The 24,011-nt window shown below is 38.8% G+C and overlaps 1 long non-coding RNA gene across 1 annotated transcript; it reads left to right on the forward strand.

The window, feature by feature from the left end:
* The first annotated feature begins 21,701 nt into the window (after window positions 1–21,701).
* On the forward strand, window positions 21,702–23,627 carry LOC141572455 (uncharacterized). Its single transcript, XR_012497808.1, has 3 exons — window positions 21,702–21,788; window positions 22,184–22,253; window positions 23,565–23,627. It is a non-coding gene; the product is annotated as an uncharacterized LOC141572455 (long non-coding RNA).
* Window positions 23,628–24,011: the final 384 nt, after the last annotated feature.

Here is a 24,011-nt window from a genome sequence, read left to right on the forward strand (position 1 = left end):
CAGAATCAGACTAGAACAAGTCATTGTAACCATCTTTAAATAAAGGACTGTCCTATGAAATTAAAACAAAACAAAACAAAACAAACAAACAAACAAAAACAGCAATTCAGTCCAATTGGTTTTATTTTCTCCTGAGGGTAGAAATAGAACCAATGAGTAGTAATAACACAGAAGTAGATTACAGTTTAGTGTAAAAAAGAAAAAAGAAAAATTTAATTTTTGAAAACTAAAACTATCCATCAATTAAATGAGCTCATTCATGAGCAGTCAGCCGCCCTCCACTCCTGAATAAGGTGGAGCCTAAGTAGTAAGGCTTCCTGTAAGTGATATTTTGATGCTGGGTTCAAATACTGGGAAATACATGGCTACGAAGAGTCTAGAGGAGCCTGTGAAAGAAATCTGTATCACTCAGGGCTCCATGTAAGACAAAGGGAGGAATAAAGATAGGAGCTAAATTGGAGCTACATGTTCTGCCAACCTATATTCAAATAAAAATTTTCCAAAACCACTATGTCAGAATAAGATAGTGAAATAAGAAGACCCAGATCTCATTCCTCCACAGACACTCTGACTTAACAACAATATACAGTTCAAAGGCTTTATGAGAACTCAATCTTCCAGTTAAGAAGTCACCATACCCCAGGTAAGTGCAAAGCCAAGAATGCTCTCGTTGAAATGGGGAAGAAAAGCCATTGCATTTCACCCATGATAGTCCTTTCCCCAAGCTGGCACAGCTCAGTGTTATTGGGGGAAAAAATGTTCAACTCACCACTTCTCCCTGTGGAGAGAAAGAGGAATGTGGAATGTTTGTCCAGCATTCTGACTTTTAGGGGGGCTGCCTGAGGGACTGGTTCTGTCTCTCCTAGCTCTGAGTACTGACAGGAAACCTACATACTAGGATACTGTGAAAATGATCTACAGATTTGGTTCAATTCCTTTCAAAGTTCTAATGGCATTTTGTTTTTTTCAGAAATAGGAAAAAGTATCCTAAAATTTTTGTGGAATCTCAAAGGACCCTAAATTGCTAAGGCAATCTTGAGCAATTAGAACAAAGTAGGAGGCCTCATACTTCCAGATTTCAAAACATATAATGAAGTTATAGTAATCAAAGCAGTATTATACTGGCATAAAAACAGGCATATTGACCACTGGAACAGAATAGAGAGACCAGAAATATACTGTAATGCATATGGTAAAATAATCTTCAATAAGGAGGCCAAGGCAATACAATGGAGACAGTGTCTTCAACAAAAGGTGTTGGGAAAACTAAATACCTACATGAAAACTAATGAAGCTGAACCCTTATACCATATATAAAAATTAACTCAAATGGATTAAACACCTTGCTATAAATTGTTTGTGTCTCCCCAAAATTCATATGTTAAACCCTAATCTCCAATATGATGGTGTTTGGAGGTACAATCTCTTGGAGATGATTAGATCATGAGCATAGATCCGTCATGCATAAGATTAATGTGCTTATAAAGGAGACCTTAGAGAGCTCCTTTGCTCCTTCCCTCATGCATGAACACAGAAGACAGCTGTCCGTGAGCCAGAGAGCTGGCCTTCACCAGACACTGAAACTGTTCGCGTCTTGATCGTAGACTTCCCAGACTCCAGAAAAGTGAGAAATAAATTTGTCTTGTATATAAACTTTCTAATCTATGCTATTCTGTTATCGCAGCCTGAATGGACTAAGAAATTGGTACTGAGCAGTGGGGTGCTGCTGTAACAAATACCTAAAAATGTAGAAGTGGCTTTGGAACTGGTTAATGGGAAAGGCTGGAAGAGTTTTGAGGTGCATGTTGTTAAAGAAAAAAAAAATCCCCTACAGACCATTAAGGGTGATACTGGTGAGAGCCCAGAAAGAAAAGAGGAGAGCTATAAAGAAATCCTCCATCTTTTTGGAGAATACCTAAGTTACCCTGAACAGAATGTTAGTAGAAAAATGGACAGTAACAGCCATTCTGATGAGGTCTCAGACGGAAATAAGGAACATGTTATTGGAAACTGGAGGAAAGGTCATCCTTATTATAAAGTGGCAAAGAACTTGGCTGAACTATGTTCACTGTTCTAGTGTTTTGTGGGAGGTGGAATTTCATGCAATGAAAGTGAATATTTAGCGGAAGCTATTTCTAAGCAAAGTGTCGAAGGTGTGGCTTGGCACCTCCTGACTGCTTATGGTAAAATATGAGAAGCGAGAAGTGACTTAAAGACAAATTGTTAAGCAAAATAGAAGTATAACTTAAAGATTTTGAAAATTCTCAGCCTGTTCGTATTGCAAAAAATGAAACACTAAGGGTGTGACCAAGCAACGGTTTAATGATACAAGTAGAGATCAGCTTTCTCAACAGGAGCCAGGAGCTATTCCCTAAGGCCAGGGAAAAATGATCCCAAAGCGAATTCAGAGTTCATCAGATCTGTGACTCCCATCACAGGCCAGGGGTGCAAGAGCCAGGGGGCAAAGCAATTTCAAAGGAGGGATTTCTGGTACCCATGGGACCTCGGTGCTTGCTGCATGGCACTGCCTCACATCGAGGGATCTGTTCTTCACACTCCAGTGCCATGCTCCTCAGCCACCCCAGGTGCCGCTTTGCTGGGCACTAGTGCAGTCCAGTGCAGGCAGCAAATTTTGGCAGCATCTGTGTGGTGCCATCTCTGCCACCTGCAGAATACACAGGCCCCAGGTTCATGGCTGCCTACACCTAGGTTTCAAAGGACAGAAGTGCCCAGAACCGAGGATTTTCAAACTTAACCTAAAAGAACCGCTGGGATGGGCCCCAGCAGAAAGCTGCTTGGGACTATACTTCTAAGCTTTGGGAGTGACATTGCCAGTCCCCTGGGGCTGCAAGGCAGAGCAGCGAGCCAAAGAGGATTATTCTACAGCCGTAAGATACTATGGAATTTACCCTGTTTAGACTTACTTGAGACCCATTACTCTTTTCCTCTTTCCCATTTCTCCCTTTTGGAATGGGAATGTATAGTCTAGGCTTGTTCCACAGTTTTATATTGGAAGCACATAACACGTTTGGTTTCACAGGTGCACAGTTGGAGAGGAATTTGCCTCAGGATGAATTGTACCTTGGGTCTCACCCATGTCTGATTAGATGATATTTAGATTATGCTTTGAATTTCAGACTTTTGAGTTGATGCTGGAATAAGTTAAGACTTTTGGGGCTACGGGGTGGGAATGAATGTATTTTACATGTGAGAAAGACATGGATTTGGGGAGCTGATGGTAGAATGGCATAGATTCAGTGTTTGCGTCACTGCAAAATACTTATAGAAAAACACCATGATACTGGATTTGGCAGTGATTTATTGGCTATGAAACCAAAGCACAGGCAACAAAAGGAAAAACAGACAAATGAGACTATATCAAACGTAAAAACTTCAGTGCCAGCAAAGGAACAATCAACAGAATGAAAAAGGCAACCTACAGAATGGGAGAAAATATTTACCAACCACATGTTTGATAACAGGTTAATCTCCAGAATATATTTTTAAAAATCTCCTCCAACTCAACAACAACAACAAAAGAAAGAAGGAGAGAGAGAGAGAGAGAATAACAAGTGTTGGTGAAGATGTAGAGTAATTGGGATCCGCTCACTTTTTATGGGAATGTGAAATGGTGCATGGTGCGGCTGCTATGGAAAACAATATTTTTTGGTAACAGTTTTGGAAAACTCAAAAAATTTAACATAGAATTACCATATGATCCAGCAACCCCAAGTCTGGGATTATATATCTGAGTCAATATCCAAACAAATTGAAAACAGGATCTTGAAGAGATATTTGCACCCCCATGTTTACTGCAGCATTATTTTACAAAGTTGCAAAAGGTGGAAGCAAACTTAGTGTCCACTGACTGATGAATTGATACAGACAACGTGGTTTATACATACAATGGAATATTATTCATCCTTTAAAAAGAAGGAAATCCTGTCACATGGACTAACCTGGAGGAAATTATGCAAAATGAAACAAGCCAGTCACAAAAAGGTAAATATAACATGATTCTACTTATATGAAGGACATAACATAGCTAAACTCTGAAACAGAAAGTAGAACAGTGGTTGCCAAAGGCTGGGGTTGGAGGGAAGGGGAAGTTGTTGTTCAGCGAGTGTAGAATTTCAGCATTGCCAGATGAAAAAGTTCTAGATATCAGTTTAACAACAATGCGCACATTGTGAACACTATAGCACTCTACACTTAAAAATGATTAGGTTGGTAAATTTTATGCTATGTAGTTTTTATGAAAAAGCAAAACAAAACAAAAAGCCAAGCAAACAGAACATGTCTGTTGGATGACTGTGGCTCTCAAGATCATGAGTTTGTTACCTCTGGACTAGAGCAGAAATTGAGAAGAAAGAGACAGAAAATTACCATTTATTGAGCACCTACTAAGATCCAGGAGTTATACTAAGACCTTTACAGATATTTCCTTATTCAATTGTCACAATCTTGTAATATACACATTTTATTCCCAATTTATAGACGAGGAAACTGAGAAATTGTGAGGTTAGAAGACTTCTCTAAGATCACATATTTATTTAGTCAAAGGCAGGATTTGAACCCAAGACAGACTCCAGAGCTGGTACTTTTTCCACTGTTTCAGGAACTGAGGAAACATCTTAGGAAGAGAAATACTGTATATGATATCACAGTGGTGAAGACTAACTAGCAGTATGGAATTTCCAAAGACAAATAGATGTGTTCCTCGGAGATTCTATTGGAGAATACTAAGCTGTAAACTGGAGGAACAACTTAAGAGGAGACTGATTCAAAACACTGGCTTTGGGTTAGAGTCCTGGCTCTAGCACTTGCAGTTTTGTGACCTTGGACTACTCAATTAGCCTCTTTATCTATGTTAAAGTGCTTCTTATTGTGCCTGACAGATGATAAATGTACAAGAATTGTACAAGAAATGTTAGTTATTATTAAAATTGTGTAGCCCATTGCTAGATCTTAAAGGTCAGACTAGGTTTAAATTTGATGTTCTGGACAATAACCATATCAGAAGTAAGATTTCAGCTAGACTGGTCGGGAAGCAAGCAACTTTCCCCGTGAAAATAGCGTTCTAACTGGCTACTTGTGAATGTCTCTCCCTCCTAAAATCCATTTACCACATAGCCTCCATGGTCAGTCGGAAAGTCCTTCTTTTCTTAAAAAGTTATCAATTACTCTCCATTTGTCATCACACTCTTAAATTTGTATGGATTTGAGAATCAGCTGAGGATGTTACTGAAGAGTACATTCTAAGGCTTCATCCACTGGGATTTTAACTCCGTAAACTCAGCTGAGTCTAGTGATCCAGAGAGCCCATTTTTGAGAAACTTTGTTGAAATCAATTTCCAGTTTGTTAACTTAGCATACAAACCCTTCATGACTTGACTCTGACTACCTCTCCAACCACGTTTTTCACTTTTCTAACCTCTGATTAACTCTCTAGCAATAGAGCTTCACTTCTAGCTCCTCATGCATTCTGAGATGTTGCTATTCTGTTTTTCCCTGAACACCTTCCCTTTTCCTTTCTGACTCAGCCCCCTTCTGTGATCTTCACATGCCAAATTCTGCCCAACTATATTAGTTATCCATTGCTGCATAACAAGTTACCCCAAAATGTAGTAGCTTAAAGCAATAATAATCATTTATTATCGTTCACGGTGTCTATGGGTCAGGAATTTGGAAGTGGTTAGAACTTGGGGTCTTTCAAGGGTTGCTGTCAGGTATTAGCTGGAGCATTTAATTGCACTGAAGAGTCTATTTCCAAAGTGGCACAATCACAACTTGCCATGGCTGGCAAGTTGGGGCTGGCTTTCAGCAGGTGGCCTTTCAACATGGGCCTCTCTTCAGGGTTGCTTGACAGCCTTTGCACCATGAGGGCTGGCTTCCCTCCGAGCTAGTGATCCGAGACCAAGGCTGAGACTGTAAGGCCTTTTATGATCTAGCCTTGGAGGTTATACACCGTTATTTCTGCAGTACTCTCTTGGTCATGCAGGTCTGTCCTGGTTCCCTGTGGAAGGAGACTACACAAGGCTGTGGACACAATTTGGCGATGATCACTGGGAGCCATCTTGAAAGGAGGTTACTACCACGTCATTCTTGATTTTGCATGTTTTCCTCAGGGAAGCCTTTCTTGAATTTCTTTTTAAAATTGTGTAACTGACCCTCCTTCTAGTTGTGTGTGTGTGTGTACATATGATATGTGTGCATTGTGTATATACATACACATATAGATCATATACATATATTGGTATATATCATATATGTATATGTAATGTATGTATATCATGTATATATGTATATACATACACATACAATGTATGTATGTCCATTTTTAAATTATTTGCTGTTAGCCTGAACACTTTGTGGATAGGGATCATGCCTTATTCTCCTAGTAACTCATGTTTTGCTCAAAGATTAATGAAAGAAGGGAAGAAAACAGGAGGTAAAGGAATGAAGGAGCAATTTTGAGCAATTATATTTGGTTGTCACAGGCTCTGTGACACATAAGAGTTCCATTTCTGTTAATTAGCAGATGGTTAACCAAGAAAAATATCATCATGGGGCAGCTGGGAAAGAGCAGGAAGAGTTAGAAAAGCTTTTATCCACAACAACACAAATGTTGAGGAATGTGTCAGAACTCTGGCTGCATTCTATTTGCACAACTCTGACCATCATATTCAGTCCTATTTGGGGCTAATTTTCTTTTCTGTTCTCTTTTTGTCATTTCATTGACATACTCTGGCTCACAAGCAGGGGAGATGGAAGCTATAAAAGGGAGTGTGGTCTTGGGAGATGGCAGAGGACAAAAGTTCTGAATCCTAAATAAATTCTTAGAATGCGTCATGGATTCTTTCCATTCGAATGCTGGGAGGTCCACATGGACTGGAGATATTAGATTTTTTCCTTATAACAATGTGCACATAAAGCTATTAATGATGCTTCATCTTTGTAATGATAACTTTGCTGCTCTGTGCTGGAAGTGGCTCCCATGGCTTTTCTAACAAAATTCTTACCTTGGTTTCCTATAATCAGTAGTTTGTGCTGGACTCTCCCCAGAACCATGAAAGAGTCATGTGTTACTTATCTCTATACACACATCGTGCTGCCTGAGACACAATAGATATGAATTAAGTATAAGCTGAAAGAGTTAAATCATTTATTCAAAACAATAATATTAAAAATTCCACCTTGGCAGATTCCTCCCCACCGAAGACACCACTTACTGAAATCTGTAGCAACAGTGAACTGATCCTTATTAATCAGTCATAGTTTTAATAAAGTGTAATGATCAATTTAAGAGAGTTTCTTCCACATGTATGTTGTATATGCAGCATTTTGATATCATCTAGCAACTATCCTTTACCCACAATTCCTTTCTGCTTCAGAAGAGACCTTATTCTGCCTTCAGAATTTGAGGACCCAAGATTTCCTGTCTTTTGAGTTTAGCTTCAGGTGATGCACAAGCAGGACTCTGATCTTCAGGGAAATGCCAGGCAGTGAACTTTCACTGAGCATCTCCTCAGTGTGAAGCATTGTGTTAAGGCAAGATCAGTAAGGCTGTGTCTGCCTTCTAAGAGAAAGTAGCCAGGTTTCTCTCTCTAACACCTGGAGACTGAAAAGAAGTTACTGTCATGCATCGTGGTGCGTTGGCCTGACTCCCCAGCCACCTGTTTTAGGACTGAAGCCCTCATTCTCCTATGTACTATGTGGTGCTGGTGGTTGAGGCCCCTTGGGAGATTGGCCTCATCTTAAAGGGAACTGCCACACCCAAGGTTATGGCCACCAGTCAACATGGAAATACAAAAGTCTGTCCCGGCCCTGATTTGAGACAGCTCTGCAGGGCCATGCCTGCTGCAGTGCTCCCAGTGGGAAAGACAGGGCCTCTGGTTTCACTGCTTTGCAGTTTGACGTCTTCCTCTGCCCCATTCTCCTTCCTTTACTCCCTCATAAGTGTTGCGCTTGAGAGTACTCCCCAGGAAATCTCATTGTCTGCTTCCTGGTCAACATGACCTATTATTATGGGATAACCTCATGAAAATTGTTATCAATATTATACTTCATTTAAAAAGGAATACACACATGCGTGCGCGCGTGCGCGCACACTCACACACACACACACACACACACACACACACACCGGAGGTGCCAAAAAGATGTATACAAGCGGACACTTTGGTCAATGTTGCCAAGCAGTAGTTCGCCATAATCAGAAGTGTCTGGATGCTGATGGTAACCACTTTGAGCACCTTTTGCAATTGCAGAAGTCAAACGTGACTTGTATTCATCTTTTGTTATAGGTATATATTGAGTATTACCATTTTAATAGTTTTTCCTTTCGTAAAATGAATATATATATCAGGAAGAAACTAGCTTCAGCCAAGAATTTGGGGTAACATAAAATATAAACTAATTGAATGACAGAAATCTTATTTACTGTTTTAATATTTCTCACTCTTGCCTAAAACTCAGAACTAGTAGTCAGTATTGAAGGTATGTTAATTAGTATTAGAACTCAGTGCTTATGGTGTAAGTGTGGATTATTTTCAATGCATTAGGACTCAGGAATTTCATTTTTTTTTTACCAGTAGCAGCTCCTATAAGAAAGAGAAAATGAAACTCTACTTTCATCTGTCTGAAGGAAACTTCTAGATAACGCATTCATGTTGTATTTGCAGAAGGTGTTATTATAAAGAAATGTGTATAAATTTTAAGAAATTTTTAAAAATTATCTTCATAGCACATATATTAGTTAGCTGTTTTTGGTAAGACCTAGTTCTATATTATAGTAGTGACAGATACACACCAAGTGGCTAGTACAAGATTACCTACTTTATTTGTTGCATACTTTATTTCCTTAATAAAGAATTCAATATATTAAGGTATAAATTTTTTCTAGTTATTTGAGAACATCAAAATGCATCTGATTGATAATGAAATGCCAAAAATAAAAGTTTTAAAAACTTACATGTAGCTTGTAAACCCCATACATTGGGGTTTATAAACTCAAGATGGGTATAAGTCATTCCCAAACTCTTTTTCTAAACTTTTCTTTGGTTAATATGATCAGAGAGAATGATAGATTTTCATGTTTCTTAAAGCTATTTGGCAAGGTTGTACCTGAAGCCATAAGCTAAATTTATATAGTACAGTATAGAATGTAAAAATTTGCATGAACATTTAAGATAGGACATGAGACTTCAAAGAAATTCCTACAACGAACTGGTTTTCCTATTCTTAGATCATTCTGTTTTTTTTCTCTTCCTCCTCACAGTCTTTGAGGAACTTAAGCAGTAAAGTTTGAGAAAAACTGCTATGCAGTTTTGATTCAGGATCATAGATGTGGCCTTCTGCTTAGAGATGGCCACAATTTCTTTATTTAACCATCATTCACTAATAACCTACTTTACTAATAAATAAATAAGTATACAAATATATAAACAAATATATAACTACATAAATAAATAAATAAATAAATAGCCTTATTTACTAATAAAGCTACTTTGTAGCTTTGTACAAAGCAGGTTTCCTCTTCTTTTCTCTGCAGCAGTCCTATACCATATAAGGCAGCTTCATTCCACCTCAGCAATCCAAGCCCCACTTTAAGCCTACACATTTTTAAGCCTTTAAGAAAGCATGGCTCCAGTCAACGTCATCGACATGGAGGGGAGCTATGACGTCCTGGACTGACCTTCAGCTCAGAGGTGCACCATGGTGAGTGCAGAGGTCCAGCACCTCAGACAAACAGCAAGCGGTCTTCCCCTAATTAGGCATCTTTCCAGGTGCTCTCTGGGCAAACAAAGGAGATCTGGTGTGGATAAGGTGAGAAATAGTTTAAAAACCAACTGGAAATAGTCAATGGAGTCTGAGTTGCCCCCACCTCCACCCCTCTTTAGGTCCAAAGGTTGCATATTTTCCTGACATTTCTGTGTTCAGCCTTCTTGCTTAGCAGGCTTTGCAGAACCTGAGGCGTTTACATTCCCCAGATGAGTGTGGATGAAATCAAAGTTCCATCCACTCTTGTGGGTGGGCTTGGGCAAGGGAATGAAAATGTTTTCTAAATATGGGTGGATCGTATAATGCTCACTAACCACAACAACGTGTTTTCAGAACACTGAATTTGGAAAGACAAGTATTTCACCCCCTAACCAACTTCACTCACCATTGAATTGGACTGAATTGAAAACACTTGAGAAGAGTGACTTATTTGAAATCTTTTTAACTGCAAGATTTCCTTTGGACCAGGGTAAGCAAAAATGGGGGTGTGTGAACAGCTGTCAAGAACGAAGTCATTACCAATCTCAGTTTAAAAATAGCCGACAAGTTTTTATTACAGTAAACAATAGATTCTTATTTGGTGTAATCCCCACCTACAAATAAATGACATGCCCAGTGGTGTGTGTTGTCATTTTAATTTTGACAAAAATCTATATACTGATTTTAAGTGGTTGTGAGACTGCCATATTTGTGGTTCCAATTTAACAAAATGCCCAAGTTAGGGAATTAACTATTTTCATTGGTATTATTATTACTTGCTTGGAAGAAGAATCAGCTGACTATGGCTTTCTGCCTAAAATGTCTGCCTAGGTTGATCCTATTTGGGGGCCTGTACCTGTGGACCTTCCTTAAGAAGTAATACCTTAACCTGTATCTTTAGTTAGTTACCTGTCACTCAGGATTTATTCATTTATGTATTTATGTATGTATTTATTTATTTTTATCATTTTCATTTTTCCAAATTGAGAGAAGAGAACTTCCCGGTCCTTTCTCATGTTTTAGTCATATGTGTACATTTTTCTCCTTTTGTTGATCATATTGTTTTTATTTCTGCTGTTTACTGAGTAATCATTTTGATGATTGTCTTCTCATTTATTTAACTTCACTTTCTAATCTTTGTCTTTGCAATGAGTATTGTAAACAGCAGTACCAGTGAAACCCATACAAGGTAGCCAGTGCCACTTTTGGGAATAAATAGCTGAATTCTTTCATAGCGCTCTGCAACCTGCATTGGACCCTGCCTGAACCCCAAAGGGAAGATCTCGTCTGGTTTTGATGAAGATCTTAATCTTCATCTTGGCCAGCTAAAAGAGACTAAATATTCCTGCTCCCTTATAATTCATAAACTCTTGTAAGAAGATAGTTCAGGGGTAGCTCAGAGAAGCTACTACTGTGACAATTTTGTCTTACTTTTAGGAAGATTCAAAGTCTCTATGGAAAAAGAAAGTATAATTTTAAACTAGGAAGTAACATAAAGCACCATCTTATTGTGTTTGTTAACCCAACTGTTTTCTTGTCAGCAAATATGAAATAAACATGTATAACTCTTACCTAAGGTAAGCATCCAGTTCTTGGCATGAAGCCTTCCAAAGTCTACCCAAGATAGCTTTGGTAGTTTCCAGACCTTCAACAGAATATGCCAGATTCCAGGTCAACAAAGTTATGAACAGACATCCCCCCCTCCTCTGGTCACTATTTTAGGGAATGTCACCATTAGCTAATAGCTACCTAAGCCGGAATCTGGAATATCATTTGTTCTGCCTTGGTCATTTCCCTCACCAGTGGCAATGAGTTAATTCAATCCATGGATTCTGCACCCTAAATGTCTTCCATGCATTTCCTTTTCTCAGCGTAGATTCCTGAATTAGCATCCGAACTGGTCCCCTTGCTCTCATTCAGCCTTGGCTTTCTCTCTCTTTCCTTATTTTCACTGTAGCCAGAGAGATAATAATCAAATATAAAGATTATTATGCATCCCCCCAATTTAGAGTCTCCAGTGTTCCTCTAATTTCAGGATAGAGCCTAGATCCTTACATGTCATTCAAGACCCTTCAGGATCTACACCCTAATTATTACCTCTCCATTCTCATCTCTCACTACCACCCCCATCTTGAAATCTGGTGACAATTGGAGCTGCACAAATATGCCTCTTGCCTCTGGGCCTTTGCACCTGCTGCTTCTGTCTAAAACATTCATGTTGCTAGTTACTTCCATTCATCGTTAAGAGTCCATTTAAATGCTGTCTTCTCCAAGCCCTGCATTGGGTTAAGAGTCCTGTTTCTATGCTCCTGAATGTTGGGGGTTCAGTCAACAGTACTTGTCCCACTGTCTCATCGAAGTCCTCCCAAACCATCTTCCCACTGATGAAATTATGTCCTATTCAGCTTTCTAGGTCCAACACCTGGCACAGGGACTGAAACAGAGCAGCTTGTTGAATGGATGGATGAATGAATGAATGAATGAATGAATGAATGAATGAATAGATGAGCACTGAGTCCTGCTATACTTTACTTCTTCTTTTGATACTGCTTTTAGGCACTGAAACTTTCATATATAAACTGTCTCTGTATCTGCTGTCCTGTAACAACACTCATAACAATGTGTACTCTTTGGAGAGTGATGGTGCAATCTGTTTGAAGGTTTCCAGGAGAGTAGAAATAAAACTTCAAAGAGAGCTTTAACAGAAAGAAACAAATGGTAGTCTTAGTAAGACAGGACAACTTGAAACCACAGGGACAGCCAGAGAAGTCCTCTTAGTTTTGAGGCACAGAAACCAAGGTCCAGAAAAGTTAACTGGCCGCCAGGGGTCAAAACCATGTTAACCACAAAGAGTCCTGGAACCCAAGCATCCTGATTATAGCCTGTATTTTCTAAAGAGCACAACGTAAGGCTTCTGTGCTCTCATTCTGTAGCCACTAGTCTCACATGACTATTGAGAACTTGAAATTTGGCTAGTATGAATTGGGATGTGCTACAAATGTAAAATACAAACTCAATTCAAAGACAATATAAAAAAGAGTGTAAAATAGTTCATAAATAAATTTTATATTGATTACATATGTTGAAATAATATTTTAGATATGTGGGTTTAAATCAAATATTAAAATTATTTTTTCCTGTTTATTTTTTAGTGTGGCTAGTAGTAGAATATTTAAAATTATGTATGGTGTACATTATATTTCTACTGGACAGTATTGCTCAAGATAAATTTTAGGTAATGTGCAGACAGGGCATTAAATAAGAGTAAATCATATAACAAGAAAAATTATTCTCTTCTTCATTCCCCATTAACCCTTATGATTAGAGCAAAGAAAAATCCTGGTTTAGTACTAGTTTTTCTCTAATAAGACATAATTTTCCTTTTTAAACAAAGGAAAGGAAGCCTCAATAATTAGAACCTTGGAAGACAACAAAATCTAGGTAGAATCTAACAACATGCTTTTGTTGTGTTTGCTTTTTAAATTGTGCTCTATGTAGGTTAGATGATGCTATTTTTTTTATTTATTGTGATGAAATAAACTTTCATTTATAAATTTATTTATTTCACTAAAAATCAGCAAGTATGTTGAAATCAAAATGTTACATCAATACTAGCACAGATGATACAGAACTGAAAAAGAAATCACGTGTTATGTGAATGACCAAAGTTTTGTAAAACAGTCTTATACGATGTTAAGTCTTTTCTTGGCCAACACAGTACACTCAATCTTCTCCATATGATCTATAAAACCTTGACATATAATTTGTAAAATGTGACTATTCATTTTAACTCCAACTTGGATAAGGCCATTGCAACAGAAATGCTTCAGCTTCCATTTCTTATCACAAAAGACTGAATTCAGGCATAATTGGCCAACAGGGACTGTGACAGTCAAGGCCCCTCAAAGGTCATCCTAGGTCATGAACTGAGATGACCACTCCTTTGGGCCAGAGGAAAATGCTGGCAGTTGCTAGGAGTTGAATCTAGAAGGAAGTTTGGGGTCATTCTGGGTGGGAGAGCTGAGGGAGAACAAACATGGAAAGAATAGGGATGGTGAAAAATGAGGCGTATATTCCTGAGTTACATCTGAGAGACCAAATAGCATAATAAGCTCTGATAGGACTGTTTGGGCTTGAATCCTGGTTTGGGCATTATCTAGCTCTGTGACCCAGGATAAGTTACTTAAGCTTCCTACAGTTCACTTTCCTTGTCTGTAAACTTAACAATCACTACCTAGAGCTTTCTGCCAGGCACATACTAAATAGTAGATCGATATTAGTTATCATAATCATTACCCACATTTTCGTCATCGTCACTGTCACACGATGTTCAGAGATGCATTGAGATATGTGTGTGATTTCAATCTAGAATAGGGGTTAATAAATTAGGGCCTAGATCTCAAGAGCATGAGGAAGATAATGTATGGCCCAAATTAATCAGGATTAGGCTAGCGATTGCCAAATTATCCTACAGGCAGCCTTTCCCAGGAACGCGATCCGTAAAGGACCAATTACAGTGGACTATGTCATAGGTGTTCTGATGATACCGGAAACATAGAAATGTTTCCTTTTAAGGTCTCAAGAAACTTGGCTAATAAATAAGTACATATTGTTATCTCGTTTTTTCCCTTTTTTTCTAATAATGGCACTTCTCTCTGGTTAATAGCTGTTTTTTTGTAACATATCATTAAAACATTTTCCGACAGGTTGTTTTTGCTTTTTTTCCCTATGCAGTGTTTGAAGCCTGAGGAAGCAAAAAGGAGGAGAAAAATCCCTCTAAATCACTTTTTTTTCCTTTTTGCAATCATGCTGATTTCTGTACCCTGAGGTTTTACTCCCACACATTCTGATGATGGATAAATTACTGTAGCAATAACTTAGACTAGTGTTTTGAACTTGAGAATTAGTTTGTGCCTTATTTTGTTCTTCATGTACCTCTTCAAAAACCTTAAGAAACCTAGCAGCAATAATTTTTAAGTGTTTTGAGGACTGAAAATGCCATTTGAAAATCTATTGAAAGCTGTGGAGTATGTCCCCAGAAAGAAGAATGTTTCCACATAAAGAAAAACTGTAATATGCAATTTCATGGAGTTCAAGGACCCTCTGAAGCTTAGTAGCTCCAGGTTAAACATCTCTATTGTGAGGACAAATAAACCCTTGGCCAACCTGGAACTACAGAGGAAATGCAGAAAATGAAGACGAGCAAGGTCTCTGATCCCTGGGGCACAAATGTCTGTCTACATGAAAGGCAGAACGGAAATGCATTCATTTTTGAATTGTTGATAGGAAGTGGAGTATGTCTTTCTCTTGATTTATGTCTTTATGGTATAACATCATTATTAAAAATACTGTGGATCTTAAATAGAGAACAAGATTACCCCACCATTTCCATTTGGAAATATATTAAAGAAAAAAATAATCATATACAATTATTTAATTTATTTGATGATGAACAATTGGAAACAACATTATCTCTTTTTATAATCTTGCCTATCTACATACAACTTTACATGCACATAGGATTTAAAAAAATATATTAAATTAATTGTGGTGACATTGGTTAGTAAAATTACGTAGGTTTCAAGTGTACAATTCTGTAATACATCTACATATTGTGTGTTCACCACCCAGAGTCATTTGTTCTGTCACCAACGTTATTTCTTATAATGGGGATAAATAAGTAAATTATCCATACAATAAAATTTACAAGCTACCAAAAATCGTATATTTTAAAGACCATTTAATGATGTGGGAAAGCACCTGTAATGTTTAGTGACTTATATAAGATACAACATTATATTAAGAGTATTATTCCAATTTTGTTTTACGTAGATATGATTTCCACACACACAGAAATACATATACGCATACACATGTATACATGCATATAAAAACTGAAAGGAAATATCTTAATATGTTCTGGTATTTATCTCTGAGAAGACTAAAATTTTTCTTTGTATTTTTCAGTTTTAAAAATTTTTAACATATATAGTTTTCTTTTAAAACAAACAAAATATTATTAAATAAAAGGGTTTCCATCTTTAGCTCAAACTGGAAAATGACACCTTTTTTAAATATGGAATCATTTAGTCCTCATACATATTTCATCTAAACAGTTTACCAGGTAGTTTTATTTCCTTTTCCTCCAAATTACTGTTCTTAATTCTTCTGATTTCAGCCTCTATGAAGGTGATAGTACTCCTTCCCTAGAATTGTATAAGATTATTTTTTTCAAACTAAGTTATTTATTTATTTATTTGTTTGTTTGTTTGTTTGTTTTTTTAAATTTTTACCCATTACCCTCCCCTCTTTCCCTTTGGCAACCATCAGCTTGTTTTCTGTATCTATGTGTATGTTTCTGTTTTCTTTTGTTTGTTTATTTGTTTTGTTTTTTTAGATTCCACATATAAGTAAAATCATACAATATTTGTCTTTCTCTTTTTGACTTATTTTACTTTGCATCCCTGGACCCTCTAGTTCCATCCATATTGTCACAAACGGCAAGATTTCTTTCCTTTTCACGGGTGAGTAATATTCCATTGTATGTCAGGTCTGACAATTAAATTCGCGAATTCATCCTAGTAAAAGTGCTACATACTTCATTGTTGAATATAACTCTAATCAGCTTCCAAGTACTACCCTTGGGAAGCTATGCACCAAAACCAGTGCCTAGTCCACCCTTCAAAGCAATTTTGGAACTCTTTATCTGGAATGGCCATCAAAGCTGTCATCATATTATCCTTGATGACCTGAATGTCATCAAAATGCCTTCCTTTCAATATTTCCTTTATTTTTGGGTAAAGAAAGAAGTTGTTGAGGGTCAGATCAGGTGAGTAGGGAGGGTGTTCCAATACAGTTCTTTGTTTACTGGCTAAAAACTCCCTCAAAGACAGTGCTGCGTGAGCTGGTGCATTGTTGTGATGCAAGAGCCATGAATTGTTGGCGAAAAGTTCAGGTTGTCTAACTTTTTCATGCAGCCTTTTCAGCACTTCCAAAGAGTAAACTTGATTACCTGTTTGTCCAGTTGGTACAAATTCATAATGAATAATCCCTCTGATATCAAAAGAGGTTAGCTACATCGTTGCAACAAGTTCACGAATTTAATTATCAGACCTTCTTATTATCAGTCATAGTCTAACCAGGAAAGCAGAAACTATGTTATGACTTTTCCACAGAGTGAATTTAATTCAGGGAAATTATTACACAGGTAATGGAGTTTCTGAGAACCATAGAGGATATGGTAAGGTAATCTAAAGTTAAACAGCTGGAAACCACTACCATCTGTAGGTTGGAAAGATGAAACATGTAGCGAAATTACTGCCGAGAAGGTCATCAGATGGAACCAAGTATCTGGAGCCACAGAAGAGAAGCAACTGCTGAGAAGCTGCTTGAGCAAGAGAAGCAAGAGAAGTTCCGGGCTTCAGTCTCCCACTCTGTTCAACCTCCTCCCAGTGTCTTTTTTTCTTTTCTTTTTGTCTCTTTTTTTGTCAAAACTCAGCCAGAAGACAGCTGACGTGGGATCCTGTAGAAAACAGACTGCAGGGCTCAGTCTCCCCCTCTTTTAGAGAGCTAAGCAGAAGAAGGACAAAGAATGGAACCAACATGCCCAAGTTCCCAAACACAGCACAGATATGTATATTGATTGTTTCCAAAATTTAAAGCATTTTCTCAAAGGTTCTATGTAGTTTCAACTGTTTGATGCCATGTCTCAATGGTTCCAGAATTTCAATCCTTTACTTTTGGGAACTTCATAGAAACATCTGGTGACGACCATTGGAAACTAGGAAAATCTTTAAAAAATAGAAAATACCTAATGCAGTCCTTTCTCATATCACTGTGGATTTTTAGGCATTTAATGGAAATATGTCAATAATATGACTTTTGTAATGTTCCCTTTTCCAAGTTCCTGAACCACAGAAAGCATATCTTCCTGGTAGGCTAGGCTACTGCTGTAGTAGGTTCTTCATCTGAAAAACATAATGAAAAGAAAATTCATCATGTTGCGAGAGCTATTTGTAATTTGCATTGCTGTACGACCAATTCTAAAAGATTCCTTAAGATTCAGAAAAATCAAGAAAACCCAAGAGGAACTTAAATGCTTGAATCTGTATCTCTGCTGTTGTAGATCACGTCATTGGATACTCCAGAAAATGAATATATCTTGAAGTGGATGGAGTGTATGATTAAATCCCTGAGTGGAGTGAGTATAACGTAATAATGCTTGACGAGTGCTTGAAAAGTTTAAATAGCAAGCAAGCAAGAAAATGGTTTCCTGTAGCATAAGGAGTTAGCACTTGAAGTACCAAAATGGAATTGGCAAATGGAAACATTTGAATGACTTTCTAGAAATATTTCCTGATGGTGTCTTAAGTTAGGTCAGTGGAATTGGTTTCCCAGAGGGAACTGACTGGAGCAGAGGTTTTTCAAGTAAACAAAAGAAAAGGCAGCTGAGAATATACCACAGCATATATAGCTAAGCAGTCAGCGATTATTGACTCTCTTCTTTAGTTCCAGCATTAAAAATGGCAATGATACATCTGCATAGTCCTATTAAATAAAGTATATGTGCACATATTATCTCATTAAATCCTCAGGTGAGAAACAAGGATTCAGAGGAATTAAAAATTGCTTGTTCAAAGTGCACACCTGGTAAGTGTTAGACCTGAGTCTCTAACCCAGGCTCTCATTTTTGCTGCCACAGTACAGAGCCTTAGGATCAGGAAGGGTCACTCATAGCAAATAGAAGCTATGGCTGATACTGGAAGGTTCCATATTCTTGGAGTTGATGCAGACTTATCTACCAGAAAAGGAAAATGGCATCCCTTTCTGAACATTAGGGAACTGTAATAGCCAGAGTTCTTGGTTTAGAGAGAACAAAATATACTCTGAGCAGAAAGGAGTTTATTACAGAGGCTGAGTTTGCTTACAGAAAGGATGAGAGGCTAGAGTACTAAGGAGTCCTGCAATAAAAACTTATGGGGTCTAGGGCTCTTGCCCTAGACCTACAAGAAGAGACCCACATAGTAGGTCTAAATACTTAAAAGTTAAACCTAAGTTTCAAACTGTTAAATGAAATATGTGCTAGGTTCCCAGCTTGAGAAATACACCTCCAAAATGATCTGGAAAGTCAAGATTGACTTCAGAATTCTCAGACTCCTTTGGGTTACTCCTCAAAGCATAATGGCTTAAGGAAAACATGACCCCAGCCCCCAACTCAGGTTCCTAGCCCTTCTCTTCCCACCTCTGCCTCCATTCTGAAGGGACCCTCATCTGCATGTGTGTGGACACTACAGTCCACTTGTCCAAGTTCTATCCATACCCCTGGCAATGAGCTGGCCGGTGGCCACCCTTAGACCTAAAGTTATCTGTGCTGGTGGCATAGTCCACTCAGGAGAATGGTCGCAGGAAAGCAGCCCAAGCAGACTGTGGGAGGAAGCTCAAGGCCACTGGGTAAGGAATAGATGTGTTCGTGGTTCCCAGGGTGTAGTCTGGGGCTAGAGGTCCAGTTAAGTATGTTCCATTAGCCCCACATACTCGTCACTCAGTATGAAGGGGGTGAAGGTAACGAGAGGAGAGCCAGAACAAGATCCTCTAAAGTGTTGGCCCCCAAATAGGAGCCCTTCTTTACTGGATCTAAGACTGGAACCAAGTGTAGGTCCTGCTCATCCAGGAATGATGCCACTTGATGAAGTAAGCTGCCACACCAAGGGACTTCTTCAGGGAAACCCAACTGCCACAGACACCTGCTGTTCTATACCTTCGATTCCAGGTACTGGCCTGTAGAACCTTCCTCACATCTGCCTCAGGACAATTGAACACTTCTGCAATTGTGCTTGCCAGGTGGTCGGATCTCTTCGTGTAAGGCTACCATCTCACAATGTTGATTTCTGCATTTCAAGTCTTGTGCAGGTATATCTTCCTTGTGGAACCTAAATCAGTGTGGAAACTTAGCTGCATGTGTAGTTTGGTCTTACAGCTTTGATTATTCAAGAAAACTTATTAGAAGTGGATTGAAATGAGTGACAATGGGAGACTAAACCTCCTCCCAACACCTTTGGAAAATCCGTTTATTGAGCTACAAATAGGAACAACTTGAATACATGTTGCTTTTCTTTAATATGCCAAAGCCACCATTATGGATTTATTGGTACTGGCTATTTGGACTCTGCTCTAAAGGGTTGTAAGGCTTTGTCTGTAGTTACTGAGAAAAAGCACTTCTGATTTTCAATATCTGCCATGGCCGGACTATGTCTTAGACATATATAAGTAGGCACTGAGTAAGCTTTTGTTAAATGAGTGAATAAACTATAAATACCTGAATTATAGCTAGGATCTTAGGCAGGAATTAAAAGGATCTGAGTTTTTCCACTCTATAATCCTAATCCATTTAATTTTATCTGTTACCACAGTGAATTAAAGAAAACAGATGAAATAAAGGTGGGCCAAGAAAGGTGATATTTGTAGGAGTTAAGGAGGCAGAAGAGGTTCATCATTTAACTGAAGGAAAGACAAATGATAAATGTTGAATGGAGGGTCAAGATTCTCTTGACCTTTTCCCATTCTCTCCCATGTTAGTAAAGGTAACACTACCTGCTGTAACAAACAGGTTCCCAAATTTCAGTGGCTTAACGTGATACAAATGTGTCCTCTTTCATGTGGTTATCTGAGGTAGGTGCCTCTTATCAGTGGGGGAAAGCAGCTCAGGCTGATAAAGGCTTTAACTTCTAGCATGAGCTACAACGTTGCCCTGGGCATCAACACGTAGAAAGCATATGGGAGAAGGAAGTGGGAGAAAAAGGCACTTGCTTTATAACCACTTTAATTCAAGTGACACACATCACTTCTGCTCCTATTTCCTTGGTGAGAAGGAGTCGTGTAGCCCCACCTGGATGCAAGGGTGAGGAAGGGGTATATAATGTCTGGGCAGCTGCTTCCCAGCAGCAGCTCTCCATCAGTTCTACTCAAAGTATGGTCCATGGACCAGCACCATCAGCACGATCTGGAAACTTGTTAGGAATGCACATTCTTGGGCCCCACCTGGGATACTGAATTAGGAAGATTGAGGGTGGGGCCCAGGAAGCTGGTTTTTAATGAGTCCTCCACAGGATTCCTTATGGGCACTCCTTTGAAAAGCCCTGACCTCTGATGGACAACTTGTCATCTCTGTCTTACTGCCCATGGTGACTGCACTTCAGGATTTGAAGACCTTCCTTGAAGGAGGGTTATATTTCCTACTCTCATCAAAGCCAGGCTTCATCATGTGACTTCCTTTGGCCAATAGAGTGTGAACAGAAATGATTATGGCCACTTCCAGGCAGTGGTTTTATGTTTCGCTGCTTCTGCTTTCCTTCTGTCACTGTGAACTGCAATGACCAGACAACAGCTACTCTGCTAGACCCTGGAGTGAGGAGAACAAGCAACGTAGAACAGAGCCCCAGCTGGCCTACACTGGACATGTAGCATGAGAGACAAAGAAACCTTTGTTATTTTAAGATTTGACATTTAGGGTTCATCACTACAGCATTATCCTGACTGATATGCCTACTTCCCTCCAATCTATAACACTGACAATGCTTTTTTATGAATGGCTTTGCAAAGTTTATCTCCAGAGAGTTATTTCCTCCTCGGCACTAGGCTAAAGATTTTGGCGTTGTGGGGACAGTGTCCCAGAGAGCAGTTTCCAGGCTCTCGGCCTCATGTGGAAAGCTGCCGGCTCGGTTATTAGATGGCCATCAGCTGTAATCAGAAGGCCATCCACTGTGGCTGGCTATCAGCTGTTACCGGTTAGCCATTAGCCACTAATATAACTGCCGTGGCTACATTGGTTGGTTGGTTGGTTGGTTGGTTGGTTGGTTGGTTGGTTGGTTGGTTGGTTGGTTGGTTGGTTGGTTGGTTGACTGGTTGGTTGACTGGTTGGTTGACTGGTTGGTTGACTGGTTGGCAGGCAGAGAAGCGGACGGCAAGCTATGGATCGTGTAGCTCCTGCTTCTTGTGTCTACAACCCAGCTGCCAACGAGAACATAGTGGTATGACTCCCTTATCTATGGCTCCATTGTTGTTCCTTTTTGGCCTCACCATATCCTGCGTTCTTGTGCGGGGAGTGGGAGCTGAGACCCTGCATTACAGGTGTCTTCTCCCCAGACGGTAGTTTCTGGATTTTGTACATTTAGCCTTTGGCTTCTTTTATTCCTTTGTCTTCTTTTATTCCTGAAATAAGTAAGAATACGTACTTCACGTGTTGACAGTGTCTAGAAACCTTGTCCGTTTGTACAACAGAATTCTTGTCTTAAGTTTCCTCTGGTTTTGGTGACTCTGATCTTTCCGTTGTTAATATCTGTGAAAAGAATCATGCAAAATATAATTTGTGTAGGTTCTTGCTCCATCTTCTAGGTCCCAGTCAATCTATTGTCTTCTCTTCTAGGTTCAAGAAGTCAGATCTATTGGGTGATAATAATTTGTTTTCTTGAGAATTTGGCTCAAGGGATACAAAGGTAAATTGAATCACAAAAACTCAAGACTGTTAGAAGTATATCTTCTTAAGTGGTCGGCTAAAATTGGATTTAAACATGGTCAGCACACACACCAACATATATTGCATATGACTGGGAGCAGGCAGAAGCATAGATAACTCTGGGGTCATATATTTGGGGCTGGGGTAGGAATGTGTGATGTTATTGTCAGGGGTAGTGGCAAGTTTCTCTACCTAATTTTGTTAAGCTTAAGGTAGTATTAGCATAATGACTTTGCGTTTCCTGAGTGTGGCTTCCTGCTCACTGATGGTGGGAGGGACAGGCAGCTGGAATTAAAATGAAGACATAACCAACGTACAGTAAAATGTCAACTATCTATCTAGAACATTAAGGAAATGAGTTGTTCTGGTTACAAAGTTCATACGTATAAAAATAGGTTCATTGAAACTATTTTTGGTGGACATCTTTGAAAATGTATATATACTTCCCTGCTTTATTAAATAGAACATTCTAATTTGATCTTGTCTTGATGACTCAATCATAAATTATTCTAAAGGGCTATAATAGATCCTGTTGAGAGCAGGGCTCTGTATTTGACCCTCTGCGGGATCCAGTTTGGAGTTCTGGTATCAACTTTTCAGAGTTTTTCTGTCTTCATTAACTCTCAGGCTGCCAGCTATGTCTTTTTGATGCTGCCAGTGTGTGTCTCCCTGGTGACCTGCTTCCTCCAGGATACCTTGAACAGGGAAACTAGACAATCACGCTCTTTAAAGTTGTGCCTAAAATATAAGTAAATCAATTCCAAATGTGAGCCCTGGGAACATTCCTATGTGAAGAAAGTACAGGAGCTTTATTATATCAACTTTGCCTGATCAGTAGCCCATCTTTTTTCCTTCCTTCCTCCCTCCCTTCCTCCTTCTCTCCCTCTCTCCTTCCTTCCCTCCTTCCCTCTCTGTCTCAGGAAAGTAAGATTACTTCATTACTGAGTTTCATACAAGCGAAGTGTTTCTTTTCATCAGGTCTGTTTTGAACATGTATGATAGAATATTGACAAAAGGTCATAGCTATATGGAATTAATGAAAAACCTAGCCATAATGCTTTGCATTTTTTGAGTCCTTCATACTGTTCAGAATGTTGTCCCTACTGGAATTTTCATCTGTCATTTTGGTATAAAGCTAATATTGTGTCATTTTGTAGTCATAATACCTATAAAATTGTATTAAGCTAACCTTGCTTATAACTTAGTCTTAATTTAGTCTGACAGAGAAGTAAAAATGTCTATCTTGTTGCTTGTTTTATTCTTTCTAAATATTTGTCCTTTCTTTTTCTAGTCTGCAAGTTCTTGTGAAAAACCTGAAATCATCACCCTAGCTTAGTCTACAACCACCCAAGGTGGGTAACTAGTATCAGCCCCTCTGTCTCATTTGGTTCTCTGCTTGGAGGACAAGATGGGGTAAGCAATTAGAGTACATACATGTGGCAAGAAAGGTAGCAATGCAAAGATGGGCATAAAACCATGCAACAATTAGAAAGTTTTAGACACAATTCCTTCTGAAAACCATTAGCAAAGGCTCTTCAAAGCTGTCTCTTTCTTGTCAGTTACAGAATTTTAATTTCTAAGAGTACCTGGATTGTTAAAACATGTGTGATATTAAAGGAATTGACCTAGGCCAAACCGTGCTTCAAATGGGCTTGTTTAGTGCTGGGAGAAAAGTGAGTTGGCCACAGAATAGAAGATGTGCCCCTTTTAATCCTTCCACTGACAGATGTGGTAGCTC

Source organism: Rhinolophus sinicus, linkage group LG06, assembly GCF_036562045.2.
Source record: "Rhinolophus sinicus isolate RSC01 linkage group LG06, ASM3656204v1, whole genome shotgun sequence".
Taxonomy (NCBI): domain Eukaryota; kingdom Metazoa; phylum Chordata; class Mammalia; order Chiroptera; family Rhinolophidae; genus Rhinolophus; species Rhinolophus sinicus.